Source organism: Hippocampus bargibanti, linkage group LG14 (genome assembly GCF_051943395.1).
Source record: "Hippocampus bargibanti isolate YZ-2025 linkage group LG14, ASM5194339v1, whole genome shotgun sequence".
NCBI lineage: Eukaryota > Metazoa > Chordata > Actinopteri > Syngnathiformes > Syngnathidae > Hippocampus > Hippocampus bargibanti.
In genome coordinates, this window is record NC_142747.1 from 5,069,140 (window position 1) to 5,086,806 (window position 17,667).

The window sequence follows — 17,667 nt, forward strand, 5'->3', positions numbered from 1 at the left end:
CATTTTTGCTGTTTTGTGGTTTGTATACAAATCACTTGCATTTTGTGTTATATTACAGTAATAGTTCTGTAAAGTTCTGTGGACTTTTTATACAAAAAGGCCTAGGAAGTTATGCATAACCATCAGATCGTTGTTTCAACAGTTTTGCTGTATTAGTTAGGTGCATGTTTCTTTTGTTCAAAATTAAAGATTTCATTGCATTCAATTTTTGGCTCCACATGAATGTTGAAAGTTAATATATTGTGTGAAAAGGTGGTTTAACAACATTTTACAGGTGTTTTCTAATGGCTTTATAATTCTCACATCGACCTCACAGTCCGGAGGTGCAAGGTTGATTCTGGTTCTGACCTTCCTGTTTGGAGTCTCCAGCTATTCCAGATGCACCAATATTTCACTAATGTGTGTCAGGTTAATGGAACACAATAAATTGTCCTTGTCATTGTGAGCACTGGTGGTTGTTCATCTGTGCATTGCGCTTCGCTAGTAACTGGTTCAGGGTGTCCTCCGCCTACTGCCCAATGACTGCTGTGATAGGCTATACAGCACACCTCATGACTCGAGGATAAGGAGATAAGAAAATGGATGGAGAGGTTTTATAACACGACTAAGACATCCATCCACTAGTGATCTATCACAAGGGTCACAGGGCATGCTGGAGCCATGGCAAAGTTGTTTTAAATAATGTCTATACTTCCAACCTACCGCTGAAGAGTGCCATTGAGAGGAGTCGGAAAAAAACACAACTGGTTGTGGAGTAAATTTGAAGTTTCATTTTAACATCAGTACAAAGTCCAAAGATTGCATCAGTACACATGTCAAATATACTTCAGTAATTCCTCTCTCAACTTAACATACAAGTCACTCGCATTCAATGGATCTGATGGTGCGTGTCATGCATTTTCCTCCATAAGCAGACAACGCAGTTCAAATACAGTTTCATCACATGGAAAATCGCCTTTTGTCGTGCACTCTTCCATAAATGCAGTGATCTCTTCCGTTCCAACAGGTTTTAATTGATCCTCTGCACTGTGCATCGCAGGAAATGAATACATGATCACTGGTCGACCGGAAGCTTTATCATTGTCCAATCTTCGTCTTATTTTGTGTGAGTTCCACCTGTTCACAACTTCATCCAGCTCGTTCTGAACACAAAGCAGCATTGTTTGAGGATGATATTTTCACCATTTATAAAATTAAAGAAAAACATTATTCTACCTGACCTGCACAAGATTAAGAAAGCAGAACCGGATAAGACTTTTATCCAGAAAATCTCCTGTAAAGTGGCCATCACCCTGAAGAGTTTGAAATAAATTAATCCAAAATTGTACACTCTGTTTGCGAAGGGTGGACCACCACCCTTCAATGCGTTGATTGGCTGTACTTCTTCCATAGAGGAAACTTTTCTCCGCAGCAAAATTGTCTGAGTGGTTCCGACGCAAAAACATTTGCATCTGTTCGACACAACAGTTTTATGTGCCCCTGTCAGCACGGATCCTCTCTGGACATCCACCGACGCATGAAACTTTTTATAAAATAACTTGCAACCACCTTAGGGTCACTGTTTGTGGTATAGGCTTCCGCCCAGAGCACATACCGGCTAAACCCATCAATACAGCCATGAATGCCAATCCCATAGGGTTTTAATTTGTCATAGCCATCCATGTGCCAAAGAGCATTTGGCCCTCTACAGTTGTACTGCCGCCGTCTTAGGCGTCGTGCTCTTCTTATTCCCATGCCTACAGGGTCAACCAATTTTATAATTTGTCTCATTATATCTTGTGACACAACAAATCCGTTGTGAATGGCACGCAGATGTAGCCAACGATAACCTTGCATCTGTCCACTCGTCAGGATCTCGTGCTGGACAAAAGCCAACACACCTCCCAGGTCTGACTGGTTCTTTCTTCGAAAAAGACCTAGTCTTTTGCATATCCTTTTCAGAGTCTGAACACTTAAAATAATTTGAGCATAATGTGATAAAATTGCAACTATTTCCTTATTGCTGAATCCAATTGTAAAGCATAGCTTGATCAAGTCATCCAAATCTGGACTTTCAGTCACTGTTTGGGTTGCACCCTCCATCAATCACTTATCTGCACAATTACAACCTGACAAAAACACCAGTGGGCATTTTGAAAACATGACTATGACAGTATGCTTGTTGTATATAGTTGTTTTTAACAATGTTTTCGCTGATGATAGTGTTAGTTCAAACGTAAGTAACTTCATATTCGTGAAGCAGTCTAAAAGTAAATACAGTAAAGGTCGTGTCCGCATACAGTACTGTACTTTCTTCGACGCGACAGTTTAATCAAGTGTGTTCAGTTCACAATGATTCACAATGACTTCACAGTGACTCTCCAGTCGGCCACTGTCTTCCACACGATGAGGTGCGAAATCAGGAGTGGTGTTGTTAAAAACAACATTATGTGGCGTCACGGTGATATAGTAAACTTAAATGATTACTTTTTATTTATTCACGATTGTGAAGCGGGTGCATCTATTTATGATATTCGCGCTAGCAACGGCGCTATCAGCTACGCGGAGCACGTTAACTATGGACACAACAGCCATTAAACGAAACAAACACAACACACTGTTTACTCACCCCCTGCTCCTCCAAAAGAGAAAGGATGTCTTCCGACACTCCTCGGCCACGCAAAAAATCGATAGGTGATGACATTACTGTATGTCCTTTCTCCCGAGCCACACTTACGTCTTGTACACGCTGACGAGGCCAAACATGAATAGCTCCACGAACGTTACAAAGTCAGAATTCTGAGAATAAAGTCAGAATTCTGACTTTAAAGTCGCAACGAAAATCATTCTGACTTTAAAGTCAGAATTCCGAGAATAAAGTCAGAATTCTGACTTTAAAGTCGCAACGAAAATAATTCTGACTTTAAAGTCAGAATTCTGAGATTAAAGTCAGAATTTTGCCAACTGTATTTTTTTTTCTTCAGTGGCCCTAATCCTCTTCCGTAATTATGAATTGGATGCAGTGCACATTAAAGTAATTGACTGCAGTGCACATTAAAGGAATTTCTTGCCGGTAAGAATGAAATTGGCAAATGAGTTGAGTGGGCACTGATGTCAGTCAGAGATTCAGGCGGAATCAGATATATTGTATAGGGTTTTCCACGCTAACCAGCTTCTTTCAGAATTGGGAGAAGGAGATTCTTCAGGAGAGCTCCTGGAGAGTCCATGTCAGGGTGGCCGGAGATGAAGCTGGGTTGAGCGATGGATGTCCTATGCAGAAGCGAAACTGACTGTCAACTCGTGCCCTCCTACTGAATGACAAAAGGCGAGTATGGTGACCATTTACGCAGATTGCCATAATGTTGCTGACCATGTCAACTTGTGGTAAAGAATTGATTGACAAATGGTTTTATGCAAATTGATAATCTGTGCAATGTCAAAAACGGCTCATGTTCCACGCAAACACGTTCCCAATTGGCAGATTGAGACTTTTCATGTCTAAACAGGGGTGAGTGACAATAGCTCAGATCATCATTGCCAAAATGTTCACTTTTGGTGATGAGTGATGTTGAATGTAGCCACAAGGGGGCACAAGCCAGTGTCTTATTGTGCCGGTCCCAAGCCCGGATAAATACAGAGGGTTGTGTCAGGAAGGGCATCCGACGTAAAAAAAATTGCCAAAACAAATATGCGAATCAAACCTATGAATCCCATACCGGATCGGTCAAGGCCCGGGTTAACAACGGCCGCCATTGGTACTGTTGACGTTCAGGGTGCCAGTGGAAAATGGACTACTGTTGGTCGAAGAAGGAGAGGAGGGAGGTGTGCCCGGAGGAAAAGAGAGAGATGGAATGCCAAGAGTATAGAACTAAGAGTAGGAACTTTGAATGTAGGAACAATGACAGGTAAAGGTAGAGAGCTGGTTGACATGATGCAGAGAAGGAAGGTAGACATACTGTGTGTCCAGGAGACCAGGTGGAAAGGGAGCAAGGCTAGAAGCGTAGGGTCAGGGTTTAAGTTGTTCTATCATGGTGAAGACAGAAAGAGAAATGGAGTTGGGGTTATCTTAAAAGAGGAGTTCGTTAGGAATGTCTTAGAAGTAAAAAGAGTATCAGATAGAATAATGAGTCTGAAGCTAGAAATTGAAGGTGTGATGTTCAATGTTGTTTGTGGGTTTGCCCCACAAGTAGGATGTGAGCTGGCGGAGAAGGAGAAATTTTGGTTGGACTTTGATGAAGTCATACAGAACATCCCGAGAAGTGAGAGGATTGTAATTGGTGGAGACTTCAATGGACATGTTGGCGCAGGAAACAAAGATCATGAGGAGGTGATGGGTAGGTTTGGACTCCAGATGAGGAACGCTGAAGGACAGATGATTGTTGACTTTGCTAAGAGAATGCAAATGGATATTGTGAATACTTTCTTTCAGAAGAGTCAGGAACATAGGGTGACCTATAAGAGTGGAGGCAGAAGTACACAGGTAGACTACATTTTGTGTCAACGGCGCCATCTAAAGGAAATCAGTGACTGCAAAGTAGTGGTTGGTGAGAGTGTAGCCAGACAGCATAGGGAGGTGGTGTGTAGGATGACGCTGGCAGTGAGGAAGATGAAGAAACCAAAGGCTGAAGTGAGGACAAAATGGTGGAAGTTGAAAAAGGAAGAGTGTCGCATGACATTTAGGAAGGAGGTAAGACAAGCACTGGGTGGGCAAGATGACTGGCAAACTACAGCGAACATAATCAGAGACACAGGTTGGAAAGTACTTGGTGTATCGAGTGGAAGAAAGGTAGATTAGGAGACTTGGTGGTGGAATGGGGAGGTGCAGGAGTGTATACAGAGAAAGAGGTTAGCAAAGAAGAAGTGGGACACTGAGAGGACGGACGAGAGTAGACAGCAGTACAAGGAGATGCAGCGCACGGTTAAAGTAAAGGTGGCAAAGGCCAAAAAAGAGGCCTATGATGACTTATATGCTCGGCTGGACAGCAAGGAAGGTGAGACTGATCTTTACAGGCTGGCGAGACAGAGAGACAAAGATGGCAAGGACCTGCAGCAGGTTCGGGTGATTAAGGATAGAGATGGCAATGTATTAACAGGTGCCAGTAGTGTGATGGCAAGATGGAAAGAGTACTTTGAAGTATTGATGAATGAGGAAAATGAGAAGAAACAAAGAGTAGAAGACGTGAATGTTGTGGACTAAGACGTAGCAAGCATTAGCAAGGATGAAGTGAGGAGGGCGCTGAAGAGGATGAAGGGGGGGAAAGGCACTTGGCCCTGATGATTTACCAATCGAGGTATGGAAGTGTCTTGGAGAGGTGGCGGTGGTGTTCCTGACTGGGTTATTCAACAAGATCTTAGATGGTGAACAGATGCCTGAAGAATGGAGACGAAGTGTACTCGTGCCCATTTTTAAGGACAAAGGAGATGTGCAGAGTAGTACTAACTACAGAGGAATAAAGTTGATGAGCCATACAATGAAACTCTGGGAAAGAGTAGTTGAAGCTAGACTAAGAGCAGACGTGAACATTTGTGAGCAGCAGTATGGCTTCATGCCAAAAAAGAGTACGACAGATGCAATGTTTGCTCTAAGAATGCTGAGAGAGAAGTACAGAGAAGGTCAGAAGGAATTGCATTGTGTCTTTCTAGATCTGGAGAAAGCGTGTGACAGGGTGCCCAGAGAAGAGCTGTGGCATTGCATGAGGAAGTCTGGAGTGACGGAAAAGTATGTTAGAGCGGTACAAGACATGTATCATGACTGTAAGACAGTTGTGAGGTGTGCTGTCGGTATGATTGAGGAATTCAAGGTGGAGGTGGGACTCCACCAGGGGTCAGCTCTGAGCCCCTTCTTGTTTGCTACGGTGATGGACAGGCTGACAGACGATATTAGACAAGAATCTCCTTGGACCATGACGTTTGCAGATGACATTGTGATCTGTAGCGAGAACAGGGAACAGGTGGCGGAGAAACTAGAGCTGTAGAGATATGGCCTGGAAAGGAGAGGAATGAAGATCAGTCGCAGCAAGACGGAATATATGTGTGTGAATGAGAGGGATCCAAGTGCAAGAGTGACGCTACAGGGAGAAGAGATAAAGAAGGTGGAGGATTTTAAGTACTTGGGGTCAACTGTCCAGAGCAATGGAGAGTGTGGAAAAGAGGTGAAGAAGCGTGTCCAGGCAGGCTGGAGCGGCTGGAGAAAAATGTCAGGTGTGATGTGTGATAGCTAGGTTTCAGGTAGGATGAAAGGAAAAGTGTATACAACCGTGGTGTGACCAGCCATGATGTTTGGACTGGAGACAGTGCCACTGAAGAAAAGACAGGAAGCATAGCTGGAGGTAGCAGAGCTGGAGATGTTGAGGTTTTCTTTGGGAGTGACCATGTTGGATGGGATCAGGAATGAGTACATTAGAGGAACAACTCATATTAGAGGCTTTGGAGAGAAAGTCAGAGGCCAGACTGAGATGGTTTGGACATGTCCAGAGGAGAGAGAGTGACTATATCGGGAGAAGGATGCTGAGTCTTGAACTGCCAGGCAGGAGACCGAGAGGAAGACTGAAGAGGATGTTTATGGATGCGGTCAAAGAGGACATGAAGGTAGTTGGTGTGAGAGAAGAGGATGCACAAAACCGGGATAGATGGAGGACATTGATTCGCTTTGGCGACCTCTGAGGGGAACAGCCGAAAGGAAAAGAAGAAGTGATGAGTGATGTTGGCTGCGACGTCATTCCCCAAGAAAGTGGTGCCCTCCAGAAATGCAGACTCACTAACCACTAACATATACTAACCAACTAACGTCTAACAAGAACAATGTCTGCCATTTCTGTGAGAGAATGCATTGCAGAACCTAAATGATGAGACCGACTTTGATAGGGAAAGAAACGTCAAGAAAGTGTGATGTGTAGAATGAAACCATCCTTTCGACATGTGACCTGGCACAAGTCTTCTTTTGTTCTCCACAGGACGGAGCTGCGGTCTGAAGAAGATGACGTGGGCCACGCCAATGTGGGATGGACCGGTTGCGGAGCTGCTAGCCGTCTTAGCAGCCACAAGCTTCAACTGGATTCGCGAGGACACCGTTGGTCAAGAAGATTCCCGATGCACGTCACTGGAGCCGCGTCAAGAGTTCACACACCCTTTCCCAGACACCTGCTCATCCGTACCACACCCTGGGGCCTGCTTGCGACAAATTTCCTTTCCTGGCCTCAAAATTAAATTTGAAACCTTCACCCTGGCTTCAAAGTCTAATTTGAACCGTGGCCTCCCTGTTTGAATGGAGACAAAGCACTGAGTGGAAATGTTTCATCAATTCCTCCTGAGTAAAATTGTGATTAAAAATGCCATCGTTCTTTCTGGAAACGGGGCCCTTGACGGATCTTTGGCATTTCGGACCTTCTCGGATAGGTAGGTAGGTAGGTCGGTCGGTAGGTCGGTAGGTCGGTAGGTAGGTCGATCGATAGATAGATAGATAGATAGATAGATAGATAGATAGATAGATAGATAGACAGACAGACAGATAGATAGATAGATAGATAGATAGATAGATAGATAGATAGATAGATAGATAGATAGATAGATAGATAGATAGATAGATAGATAGATAGATAGATAGATAGTAAGCTAGCCAGCCAGCCAGACAGACAGGGAGAGAGGGCGGGAGGGAGGGACGAATGGAGGGACGGACGGATGGATGAACGGATGGATGGATGAACGGATGGATGGATGGATGGAATGATAGACAGACAGACAGACAGACAAAAATATAGATAGATAGACAGACAGACAGACAGACAGACAGACAGACAGACAGACAGACAGACAGATAGATAGATAGATAGATAGATAGATAGATAGATAGATAGATAGATAGATAGATAGATAGATAGATAGATAGAGTAGACAGCCACAGACAGACAGGGAGAGAGGGCGGGAGGGAGGGACGAATGGAGGGACGGACGGATGGATGGATGAATGGAAGATAGATAGATAGATAGATAGATAGATAGATAGATAGATAGATAGATAGATAGATAGATAGATAGATAGGGAGGAAGGGAGGCGGGGAGGGAGGGACGGACAGACAGACAGACAGACAGGGAGGGAGGGAGGGAGGGAGGGGTGGATGGATGGATGGATAGATAGATAGATAGATAGATAGATAGATAGATAGATAGATAGATAGATAGATAGATAGAATATACAAATATCTGGAAAACCTGATTCGCATTGGCATTCCCAATGTGAGTAAGGCTATATGACTCTTTTATGCATCAAATATCCAACTATAGTTCTTTATTTAGATAGGATAAGAAAGCCTTTAATAGTCCACAATCGGGAAATTAGCTTTTTGTTTTCCAATGAGCATGCTACTATAATGTTTTCAGTTTTGAGACGAAACGCGTCTTATGTTTGTTTTCATGGCATGTGACAAGAGAGCAGGTTGTCATGAAAAGTAAGTAGTGCCATTAAAAAAACACGAGAGCTTTTTGCTTGAAATGACAAAGCAAGTGAAATCCGGCTTAGTCGTTTTACTTTCAACGGGAATTACTCAATCAAACAGCTGCTGTGATATGCTGTAGCTGTCATTCCATTGGAAGATTATCAATCTCCCCGATTGCTGGTATTCCAACTTTAATTAAGTCTCTGGCGGATTTGGCGCGTGCGGAGGAGCCACGAGTGCTCCAATCCAAACAGATGGCACCTTATTTATTGCATACCTTATGCCACAGGTACTCGCCCCGCTCTCCTCTCTTTGCCTCTTCCCAAAACAAGATTTCTCTCGCGTGTTTTCCATATGGAGCCAAACTCTGCGGGGGAGGTTTGTGTTAATTAGATCCCCAAAATACAATATGGAATTAATAAAAGGGTGGATGTCTGGTCTCTGAGCGGACTATTTAAAGACGCGCAGCTGAGGACGAATGACTTTTGAATACGGCGAGCGGGCCACTCGCACCACTATCATCCATGCTTGCAAAGGTCTGATTTGCAAAAGAAAAAAAATGGTGGCCGACCTTACGCTGTAAACTGGGGAAGCGTATCGAGTGCTGGCGTTCATCCGGACTAATGGCGCAATGATGCTTTCGTGTTCTTTATTTGTGCGTCATTTGACGCCTTGGGCCCAGCAATCGCTTTTATGTTGCGGAGTCGTGATTAGACAAAGCATGTCTCGGGATAATATCCCACCGTTTCCAGAGATGAGACGTGAATGCCACTGCTATACGTCAAAGGTGCAGTTGCGGGGCTTTTGCTTCACCAGATGTGAAGCCACATTATGCAACCAGTTTACTTGGGAATAAATGTGGCGGAATCTCAATTTCATGCATTGTGTCTGTTATGTCATCGTAGCAATGGCATCTATGTCACTGATGCTTAGAAAGCCAAACATTGACACTGCACAACAATGCAGTTGCGTTTTGCTATTTGCAGGGGTTGACTATGTGACGGGGGAAGGGGTTAGCATTTTATAAATAACATAACCCGGTCTGTATATTTTCACCTCCGCAATATCAATCGTCTCCGTCCCTCTCTCACCCCTCACACCACTGCTATCCTCGTCCACAGTCTCGTCACCTCCCGTATCGATTATTGTAATTCACTTCTTTTCGGGGTCAATCAAAAATGTCTCCATAAACTCCAACTAGTCCAAAATTCCTCAGCCCGGATCATCACAACAACCCCCTCATTTCACCACATCACTCCTGTCCTCCAACAGCTCCACTGGCTCCCTGTTAAACTCCGTATTGAATTCAAGATACTTCTGTTTACATTTAACGCCATCCATAACCTTGCCCCCCCCTATCTGTCTGACCTAATTCAAATCTCCGTTCCTACTCGGGCCCTCAGATCCTCTTCCTCCCTCCACCTCTACACGCCCTCTGCCCGTCTCAGAACGATGGGGTTCAGAGCTTTCAGCCGCTCCGCTCCTAAACTCTGGAACTCACTTCCACCCAACATCCGCAACATTGACTCCCTTCCTACTTTCAAATCTCACCTGAAAACCCACCTCTTTAAACTTGCTTACATGGTCTAATTTATTATGCTGTTTTATTATTTATTGCTTTATGCATGATTTTACTGTTTTGTGTGTTGTCTTTGTTGTAAAGTGTCCTTGAGTGTTCAGAAAGGCGCTTGTAAATTAAATGTATTATTATTATTATTATTATTATTATTATTATTATTATTATTATTATTATTATTATTATTATTATTATTATTATTTCCACCCGTGACATTGCTTTTCTACACAAGTAGCTCCAACGTAAATTTCCATGCTGAAAGGGAGTTCACATTGCAATACTAATGCTATAGTTAGCATAACTGTGGCGTTTGTATTGTTTTGTTAGCATGATGCTAAGCCTGCTGTCGTCCGGCAAAGCTCGGTGGTTGTTTTTAGCAGACTTGGATGGAAAACTTCAACTGCAACTTGCCAAAAGTTGGTGTTCTGACAAGTTGAGATTGATGGTACCGGAAAGTGGTGCCTGCCCAAATTTTGTCTCGCAAGTCAAACAAAAAAAAGGATGAACGGCGGCTAGTTTTCTGCAAAGCAGGCTTCTCAGTGAACTGTGGAAAAATATGTAAGCGCACACACATGCACACAAACACGTGCACACAAACACATGCAAGCACTCGCGCGCACACACACACACACACACACACACACACACACACACACACACACACACACACACACACACACGCACGCACGCACGCACGCACGCACGCACACACACACACACACACACACACACACACACACACACACACACACACACACACACACACACACGCACACACACATGCATAGTCAATTTTAAACAAGACGATTGAGCATATTGACAAAAATGTGACAGCTGAAGTTTGTTTATGGTTCAGCGACTGCAAATATTGTGAAATATTGAGAAAGCCCCCCCCCTGACCCCTCAAAACAATATCTCAAAGTCTGTATTGTTAGCGATTATTGACTTAAAGTTTTGGTGTTGCCTACTTTGCCGTAGCTAATCTGCAATTAAATACACATTCTGCTGCTTCACTTGCCATTTTCCCCTTCATATTTTTTTTTCAAGGGGTGCAGAAGGGTAGCTTTCTTTCGGCGCTGAATTACATAAGCCAATTGACGTGCTCGGGTGGTGAAAACAAGCGCAATTACTGTTATTTCCCAATAGAAAAAATCTCGTCGGCGAGCGTCGAGTGGAACGCGTGGCAACACTCCCGGAGCTTTTCTCGCCTTACAACGCTTGTCACTAATCTACACAAAACAATTTGAGTTGAAAAAGAAAATGCCGCTTGGGATTGGAAAAAAAAGAACTTTTCAAGTAAGTGCAACATAAAGTACACGAATGTTTCTTCACACTGCTTTTAGTACACCAGAATTTTTCTAAACAAAATTTAGCTGCGAGCCAGGAATCCTCTTTGACCAGTCGAGGCTGACCAAGAACGACTTCAATGTCTATGTTCATTCCTGAGAACTGGCGAAGGCAAACCCTATAGAGCAAAATGCAAATTTCTTATTTTAAACACCACACCAAAAATTGCCAAGAATATAAAATGAGGAATTGGGGGGAAAAAGCCATTCTCTCCGCTCTTAACTCAAGTCGGTCTGCCTGCTAATGTGCTTGAAGCTACATCCCACTCAAGCATCGGCTGTCAATCAAATACTAGTTACAGTATGGAAGAATTATCTGCTTGTCTCTGTTTGATGGATTTTTTAAATCACTCTGATTGTCGTGCGGCGAGACAGCAAGCAGGTGGAAAGTTGATAAAAGTTCTCTTAGCCAGATGCAGGAAGGATATTGTGAGTTTTCTTTATTTGAAGTTGATATCAGTTTTCGGCAGACACCAGGAGCTGGAAGAGGATCTCCAGCGAGAATAACGGCAAGAATTTATCAGGGAGAGATTGGCACCCTGGACAGAAGGTGTTAATATTGTTGCATATGGGATCAAGTAAGCTACTGGCAAAGTGGCAGGGCCCATACGCTGTGACTAGAAGAATAGGACCTGTCACATATGACATTCTCTGCCCTGACAACAAATGTTATTGCTGATTATTTAACAAGAATGTCTGAACTCTGAGGAGAGGGGGTGAATGATGTCATGATGCTAAAAGAAATGATAAATAATTTTGTGTTTCATGGATTTTGGATGGGAGAAAGGTGCGCATTTCTCCCCATCCAAAACAGTTGAGTTGGGCGACCACTAATTGACTCTGAGAAGGTGATTGCAACCACCTGGGAATGGCCAATTGCCACTGGGACCTGATTGGCCAGAAGCTCAGGTGAAGCACCTTTAAAGCCAGCCTGAGCCAGTCACTTGGAGGAGGAAGAAGAGGGACAAAGGACAATCTGGAGAGCAGTGTTACCTGGGGTCTGCCGAAAAATGATATCAACTTCACATAAAGAAAACTCACAATACCCTTCCTGCATCTGGCTGACTGGACTTTTATCAACTTTCCACCTGCTTGCTGTTTCGCCGCACGACAATGATATTTGTTCCAACTGAGCAAATTTTAGGATTTTAAATGTGGAATATTCCCGAAACATGTTGACTGATAATCTGTTTTTCTTTGTAACGATTTACATAATGATATAGGGCTAATTTTCCGGCCCGCCGTTATGCAGTGCGGCTAATTTCGAGTCTAACGAAGCACTTGAGCTGTTTGATAAAATGATAGCGGCCTTTTGTTTGTTGGTTTGTTTATTTAGCGGCAATGATACGAGGCGAGGATGAGGCCCGGGCAGATGGTTGGCCAGAGAGGGAGGATGTTAATGATGTTTCTCAGCTGGTAAGCAAAACGTGAGCTCAAGGTCAATAGCGTTGCTTAATGACTGCAGATATGCCACATGACGGCGGTCGTTTGGCGAGGGCCGTTAGATCCATCCGCCTCGCTTCGCGGCGTTCATCCGCTATCGATATTGATTTCCAGAGCCGAGATGACTGTTCACTCCCCTTTGCAAACTCATTCAAACAGCCAATTCCTTGATTTCTGCCGCCGACTGAGAATATTTCACCTCAAAAGACATCTGTTGGTATTTAATGAGGGGCCGTGCAGCGAACTCGTACTTGGCATGTCGGTGATTCCGAGTTTGAATCTTTTTTTTCCAGTGTGTCATCTGGGTACACTTATATTCACTAAGAACTTCCATATCTATATATGGAAGGGGTGCCGGAGCGCCCCTACAAAGGCTGTTTTGAGCACCCCTGAAACGAGTATGGTATATCTTTTTTCTAGATACAACACTGTTGAGTATTGTCAGCAATGTTTGATGATAATTATTTTCGATTATTTATTTGTTGACCCACCCTACGAACGAGATACATTCCGAGGATCATATCAAGTTATCAAATTTTTTATTGCTTCAAAATCAAAGTCAAAGTCAGCTTTATTGTCAAATATGCTAATATGCATGACATACAGCACAGATGAAATTAATGTCCTCTGGGACTCAGCGTGCAAAGCACTTATAATGTGGCTAAAAAAGACATACAATTGACAACAATACATGTAATTTCTGAATGTAAAGTGAGGTAGTGTCGTATGTAAAGTGAGGTAGTGACCTATGTAAAGTGAGGTAGTGACGTATGTAAAGAGAGGTAGTGTCGTATGTAAAGTGAGATAATGTAGTAGTGCCAAACCAAACCACAACAAAAAGGGTTGAAGTGAGGTCTTGCAGAAAAAAAACGAGAAAGAACAAAAAATAGAATTTAGGATGATAGTACAGCGTGTACTCAGAGTTCGGTTAGTGTGGCAGTGGGAAGGGGCAGGGGGGGCAGGGCTGGGAGGGAGTTGAATCTCCTGACTGCCTGGTGGCAGAAACTCTCCTTAGGCCTGCTGGTCTTGGCTCGGAGACTCCGCAGTCTCCTACCCGATGTCAGCAGGCTGAAGATGCTGTGGGTGTGGTGGGTGGGATCGCTAGAGATCCTGATGGCTCTGCAGGTGAGGCGGGTGTTGTAAATGTCCTGAAGGGGGGGAGGGGGGGAGACACCGATGATCTTCTCAGCTGTCCTCACGATGCGCTGCAGAGTCTTACGGCAGGACACGATGCAGGTGCCGTACAACACGGTGATACAGCTGGTCAGGATGCTCTCGATGGTACCGCGGTAGAAGGAGGTCATGATGGGGGTCGGGGCTCGAACTGTTTTGAGCTGGTACAGGCGCTGATGGGATGTCTTGGCGAGTGATGCGGTGTTGTGGCTCCAGGACAGGTCTTAGGATATGTGCACTCCCAGGAATTTGGTGCTGCTCACTCTCTCCACTGCAGCACCGTCGATGGTTAGTGGAGCATGCTGGGGGCGCACTCTCCTGAAGTCCACCACAATCTCCTTCGTCTCCTCCACATTCAGACGGAGATTGTTGTCCTTGCACCACGTGGCCAGGTGGCTGACCTCGTCCCTGTAGTCTGTCTCCTCATCGTTGTTGATGAGGCCCACCACAGTTGTGTCATCCGCAAACTTTATGCGAGGGTGGAGCTGGGTGATGATGGTGAACAGTCATGTGTGAGCAGAGTGAAGAGGAGGGGGCCCAGCACACACCCCTGGGGGGGCCCTGTGTTCAGCGTGATGGTGCTGGAGGTGTTATTTCCAACTCTGACAGCCTGTGGGCTCCCCGTTAGGAAGTCCAGCAGCCAGTTGCACAGTGAGGAGCTGATCCCCAGTTTTCTCAGTTTGTCGGTGAGCTGTTTGGGGATGAAGGTGTTGAACGCTGAGCGGAAGTCGATGAACAGCGTTCTGACGGAGAAGTCTTTGGTCTCCAGGTGGGTGAGCGCTGTGAGGAGAGCAGTGGAGATGGCATCATCGATCGAGCGGTTGGGCCGATATGCAAACTGGAAAGGGTCGTGGTTGGTCCCTCTGAGAGATCGCCTCACGCTGTCCTGGGACAGTGTCAGCACCTAGTCGCCGGGAGGTGGTGGGGTCTTCTGTGCTGGAGTGCTGTTGTCTGCCTCGAAGCGGGCGAAGAAGTCATTCAGCTGGTTCAGCAGAGTGGTGGAGTTCTCACAGATCTGTGGAGAAGGCTTGTAGTCTGTGATGGTCTGTATCCCACGCCACAGTTGTCTGGTGTCTCTGCTGTCTCTGAAGAGGTTGGCAATCCTCCTGGAGTGCTGTCTCTTGGCCATCCTGATGCCGTGTGACAGGTTGGCACTGGCTGTCCTCAGCCCAGCTCATCGCCAGCTTTGTAGGCAGCATTCCGAGCCCTAAGGAGCCTGTGGACTTCACCCGTCAGCCATGGCTTCTGGTTGGCCCGGATGGTGACAGTCACGTCATCCATGCACTTCCTCATGTAGGAGGTAACAGATCATCAGTTGCTCGCTGATGTCTGAACATGTTCCAGTCGATTGGAGAAGCAGTCTTTGAGTGTCTCTGACGACCCGTCAGGCCACACCCTTATCTGCTTCTTGACTGGTTGTCGTGGTCCGAAGCTCCTAGATGGGGGACGGGGTAGGCTTTGTAGGCTCCTTTGTGTGTGGCGAAAACATTGTCCCGAATCTTGTTACCTCTCGTCGGAAAGTGAATGCGTCCATGGAGTTGTGGAAACACGCTTTTCTGGTTGGCATGGTTAAAATCGCCAGCCAGGATGAGGAAAGCATCTTGGTGGGCTGTCTGTTGCTCGCTGATGTGCTGATAGAGTTCATTCAGTGACAGGCTCCTGTTGTTAATTGAGCTCGGCGGGGAGGGGGGGTGTACACTGCTACCAGCAGTATGGCACCAAATTACCTGGGCAGGTAGAATGGCAGACATTTTACGACCATAAGCTCCATCAGTGGTGAGCAGTGTGTGCATACCACAATAGCCTTGCGGCACCAGGCATCACTGGTGTAAACACAGAGTCCCCCGCTGCGAGTCTTCCCCCCCCCCCTCGACAAGCGCTCTGTCTGACCGGAAGCTAGTTAGCTGGGATAGCTGTATGGCACTGTCCGGTATGTTCAGCCATGTGTCCACAAACACAAGGGCACAACACTCACCCATGGTCTTGGAAGTTGAGAGGAGAAGTCTAATGTAGTCCATTTTATTGTCCAGTGAGCGTACGTTAGCCAGCGTGATGGTAGGAATGGTCGGCCGGTGGGGACTAGCCGCGAGCCTAGTGCGGATACCTCCACGCTTCCCCCTCTTCTGTTTCCTTATACAACGCTTGTACAGCGTTCTTAAGTTGAATTTGAGTCGTTCTTAAGTTGAATTTGTTCATAAGTTGCTTCAGTGCAATATTTTGTATGGAATGTATGTTTAAGTCAAACACTGAACGGGGAATAATACAACACAGACGCTCTAATAAATTCACACCTACTGTAGTACAACGACATATAATCTTGGGTCTTCATTAAGTCATTTCGGAAAATTACTTTTTGTTATGCATTGCGTCCTACTGGAGCGTCAACAGGGAAGAGGGATTTGTGTCCATCGCGTAAACATCCAGCCCTTGAAACCTCCAATATGTCTGAGTGCGTGCATGTGCGTGAAGCACAGTATGCAGGCAATCGCAAGCAAGCTCGGCTGAAAAAGGCATGCAATACAAAATCTAATTTACAGCTGTCCAAACATTTTTTGACATACCCATAAAAACGTTCGTATGCACCGTTGTTCGTTACACAAATGATCGTAAGTTGGGGAGCGTCTGTATTAATTTATTTTAAACAAACCCAAACATGCGAGAGTAAATGGGAGAGATAATAAGGATGAAAAAAAATCTAAATGTCAAATCTAAATGACGATTGTTTTTTTGCACCTGTAATGGGCAGCATTTTCACAGCCCCGCTTTGTTGAGCGGAAAGGTCGGTTCTGTTGGACAGTCTGCGGCTGGATGGATGCATGGCAAGAGGGGCCTGCGATGAGAACAAAGGAGCATCAGCGGAGAGCGTCGATGCGTATGTGGAACTGTCGCAGCTTGGAATTGTAGCAGATTTACGTGGGACAGGAGATATGAGACAATCTTTTTTCGGTAATGTATTCTACAACTTTGTGATTCTTCTTTTCTTTTGCCTTTAAGGGGTTGTCACAGCGAATCAGTGTCCTCCATCTAACCCGGTTTTGTGCATCCTCTTCTCTCACACCAGCTATCTGCATGTCCTCTTTGACAACATCCATAAACCTCCTTTTTGTCTTCTGCTTGAAAGTTCAAGGCTCAACATCCTTTTTCAGATATAGCCACTCTCTCTCCTCTTGACATGTCCAAACCACCTCAGTCTGGCCTCTCTGACTTTCCCTCCAAAGCCTTGAATATCAGTTATTCCTCTAATACAGGGGCGTCAAACATGCGGCCCGAGGGCCGGAACCGGCACCCAAGGAGGTTCAATCAGGCCCGCAGGATAATTTGAAAGTGGAAAAATGCATAAAAGACATGGAATTGATATTTTTAATTCACTGCAATTCATGGATTATCCTCTAAGGGGCGCACTCGTTCCATCAGAGTAGACTGAGACAGACTGAAAACAGCAGACAGTGTCAATGCGCCATCTGCTGCTTGTTACGACGTTGTTAATACATTGGTCTCTACCTCTCCGCTACACCCTCATTAGCCAAAATGTCTTTATCCAAACGGAGAAAAGTAGATAAGGAGTGTAGAATTTTCAAAGAAAAATGGACCATGTCCTATTTATTTACAGAGATGCACGGAAAACCTTTGTGCTTGGTGTGTTTGCAACAAGTTTTGGTATTGAAGGAATATAATATTCGACGCCACTACGAGACTCATCACTGCGAAAAGTATGACGG

General features: G+C 45.0%; 1 pseudogene; it reads right to left on the minus strand.

The window, feature by feature from the left end:
* Positions 1-1,211: 1,211 nt before the first annotated feature.
* LOC148888070 (uncharacterized) lies at positions 1,212-1,897 on the minus strand (annotated as a pseudogene).
* Between the last annotated feature and the right edge of the window lie 15,770 nt (positions 1,898-17,667).